The following is a 3,418-nucleotide window of genomic DNA, read 5'->3' on the forward strand; positions in this document are numbered from 1 at the left end:
GGGGGGGGGGAGGTGTTTGACAACCCACTGGGAGGTTGAGTGACTGGTACCATTTTAGCAACTGTCTCTGACTCAGGAGGTATGAGGCTAGGAACTCTAGAAATCTGACCAGAGGTGTTTCATAAGAGATGTTCAATTTAGACACTTTTTGAAATAAAAAATAAAAATCTTACTTATTAATTATAAAGTATCAAGAAGCAAACAGGTACAAGCAGGGTTGTTTTCTCTTGTTCAGTTGGAAACCCTCTCTCCTTGAATCCAGAGTTGTGAAACCTAACCCCACACTACCCCCCTCTCCTTAGTTTTTTGGGACAAGGTCACAGTGTCCTCCCCCTCCCCACAGGCACACGGGCAGCACTCCTGTGTTGCCCAGGCTGGCCTGATCTCCTCGGCTCAAGGGCTCCCCTGATCTGAGAATGCAGCAGTGACCTCTGTGCTCTCTCTTTCCCTGTTTCTCCTTTTTTTATTTTATTTTATTTTCCCTTTTCTTCCTCTCCTTCTCTCCTTGGTCTTTTGAGACGGGTTTTGCTGTGTAGGCCCAGCTAGCTCCCCGGAACTCATTGTGAAGCTCAGGCTGGCCCAAAGCCAGTTGCAGTCCTCCTGTCTCAGTGCTGGGATTACAGCTGTACCGCTCCACACGCAGGTTTTAGACTCTCCTTTCCATCTGGGGTCTTGAATCCTGATACACAAGGCTGGCACTAATAGGTGCTCATTAAACATCCTCTTCTCTTCCCTTTTCTCTTAGAGTGGCCAGAGCAATGGCTACTGCTGTTTTGATTTGTATTAAAGCTAGATTTACTGTCCAGCTCCACTCTATGGGAGTGGCCGACTGCTGGGGATTATGAATTATTATGGCTCATCCCAGGGCAGCCTATTGTACTTACTGAAAAGCCTGTACCGGAGCCAGAGATAGAAAAGGCAGCGCGTGAAGTTGGAGGGACATCATGCTGGGGGTTTAGTTCACCTTGGTGATGTGTCCTGTTCCATTTCTAGGATCCATCATTTACTTACCAAGTTAAGTACCTTACTTATCACATAAGGTCCTGGTGTGAGTGGAAAAATAAAAGTAGTTCTCAAATGTGCAGATGTTAGTTATAAAGATGTCTCTATCTTTTAGAAACGTGAACGATGCCAGGCAGTGGTAGTGCACTCCTTTAATCCCAGCACTTGGGAGGCAGCAGAGGCAGGTGGATTTCTGAGTTCGAGATCAGCCTGGTCTACAAGAGTGAGTTCCAGGACAGCCAGGGCTACACAGAGAAACCCTGTCTAAAAAAAAAAAGAAAAGAAAAGAAAAAGAAAAAAATAGAAACGTGAATGATGCAGGTGGCTACAGGGCTCGCTCAGTAGCTAAAAGTAGTTGCTACAGAGATCCAGCAATCTGAATTCAGTCCCCAGGACCCATGGAAAGCAGGAAGGAGATGATCAGCTGGATGGTGAGCTTCTGACTTCCCTGTGCGTGCTGTGACCCACACCCACACCAATAAGTACATTTTTGTTATGCATATGAGTGTTTACCTGCTTGTATGCCTCAGTACAGTGTGCGTGCCTGGTGCCTTCAGAAAAGCATGTCGAATCCCCTGGAATTAGAGTCACATACAGAGCTGCCATGTGGGTGCTGGGAATTGAACCCGGGTCTCCTAGAAGAGCAGCCATTGCTCTTAACCACTGAGCTAACTCTCCAGTCTGTACAAGAGCCAACATGAATAAATAATAATTAATACGCAAAATAAAGTAAAAGGAGGAAAGGGGGGTCTGGGGAGATGGCTCCGCTGAAAAAGGCTTGCCCTACAAGCATGAAAACCCAAATTCAATGCCCAGAACCCATGTGGATGAAGGCACTAGGCTGGGTATTTCGGTTTGTAATCCCAGGGCTGGAGTTGAAGAGACAGGTGGATCCCTGGGGCTTGCTAAACAGTTGCAGGCCGGTGAGAGACCCTGCTTCAGAATTCACTGTGGTGCTAGGTGTATAAATATCTTGTTCTTGGAGGGCAATTTAGCCATATCCACAAACATTCAAACTGCGTTTGTCATTTGAACTATATAGCAAGGTCCTCTTTGAAAGCAAACAAACAAATAAGAAAATGTACAGAGGGAGAGAAATCCCACCATCCCTAATCACCGACAGCCTCCTCCAAGAGGCTAGCACGAGAGGCAGCCCCTTTGGAAAGCCTGCTTTACAGTGATCCCAGCTCTTGGGGCGGAAGCTGGTCTCCGTGGGATCTAGACTAAGTTACTTAGGAAGCCTCAGTTCCAGATCTTGCAAGATGGAAACCCATGATCCTACCTTCTGCTCTGGCTTCCTGTTTGGTTAAAGACTCAAACACAAGGATCGTGGAAGGGAGTGGAAACCGCAATCGCCTTAGGCCTTCTCTTGGAGGGGGTGTTTTGAAGTTAACCCCACATACACTCCTCAACCCCAAACGCAAGGCTGTAAGCAGATATTTACCATGCTAGCCCAGGGCCCAGTGGATACCCTTTGCCTCCTTATTGCTGACAAGACTACTCCATGCTTCAGATGGTGGTTTGAGAAGACCTCTGTGGGCAGATCCAGCTGGTGCCACCTGCCTGGTGCCAGCAAGGATCACGCCAAGGACCCAGGTTCCCACCATTCAAGTCTTGTTTTTCCCTTTGAAGAAATAAGTCCACAGAAAGGTTCCCAAGAGAAATGCAAAGGTGTTATTTCAACAAGGTCAATGCTAACATTTAGATGGGAAATCACAGCCTGTGTGGATCTCATTTGACCTTCACAGGCTTTTTCCTCGTCGTCGCGTCTGATTCCCCCACAAAGCCATCATCCATCTTGTTCCAGCAGGCTGCTGTTTGGCTATAGCAGGGCAGGTTGTGGCAGTTTCCACAGCGTGGGCCCCTGAGGGATCCTCACAAGCCGGAATCCAGAAAGCCTCAGGCTTCCAGTGCCAGAGCTCCCAGCTGCAGCTTAGGTCCGGAAGCCTGGAAGCAGAGAGCATTTCAGATTTTCGATACAGGGAGATTTTACACCTCCCATTGGTGTGGAGAGGATTCTCCAGTCAGTAAGAGCCATGGCTGGGCAGTCATCTGGTTTTCCAAAACATTGTCTGCATCCCCTGTCTGTATAGGGCATGATCCAATAGGGACTTAAGGGGACTTAAGCCATTCAGTCCCCCCAACAGAGCCAGATGTGGTGGTATATGCCTATAATCCCAACATTCAGGAGGCTGAGGCGGGAGGATTGAAAGTTTAATGCCAGCCCAGGCTACAGAGTGAGTTCCAGATTAATCCGGGTTATATAATGAGACCTTTTGTCAAAAAAACATAAAATAAGAAATAAAAAGCCGGGCGGTGGTGGCACACGCCTTTAATCCAGCACTTGGGAGGCAGAAGCAGGTGGATTTCTGAGTTCGAGGCCAACCTGGTCTACAAAGTGAGTTCCAGGACAGCC

General features: G+C 47.8%; 1 long non-coding RNA gene across 1 annotated transcript in view; it reads right to left on the reverse strand.

The window, feature by feature from the left end:
- Nucleotides 1–2,653: 2,653 nt before the first annotated feature.
- LOC116078373 overlaps nucleotides 2,654–3,418 on the reverse strand; it is a 3,320-nt gene continuing 2,555 nt past the window's right edge. Inside the window, exon 3 of the long non-coding RNA XR_004113519.1 lies at nucleotides 2,654–2,949. This is a non-coding gene — a long non-coding RNA (uncharacterized LOC116078373). The remainder of the gene's footprint in view (nucleotides 2,950–3,418) is intronic.

The sequence above is a fragment of the Mastomys coucha genome, unplaced genomic scaffold, assembly GCF_008632895.1.
Source record: "Mastomys coucha isolate ucsf_1 unplaced genomic scaffold, UCSF_Mcou_1 pScaffold5, whole genome shotgun sequence".
Lineage (NCBI taxonomy): Eukaryota > Metazoa > Chordata > Mammalia > Rodentia > Muridae > Mastomys > Mastomys coucha.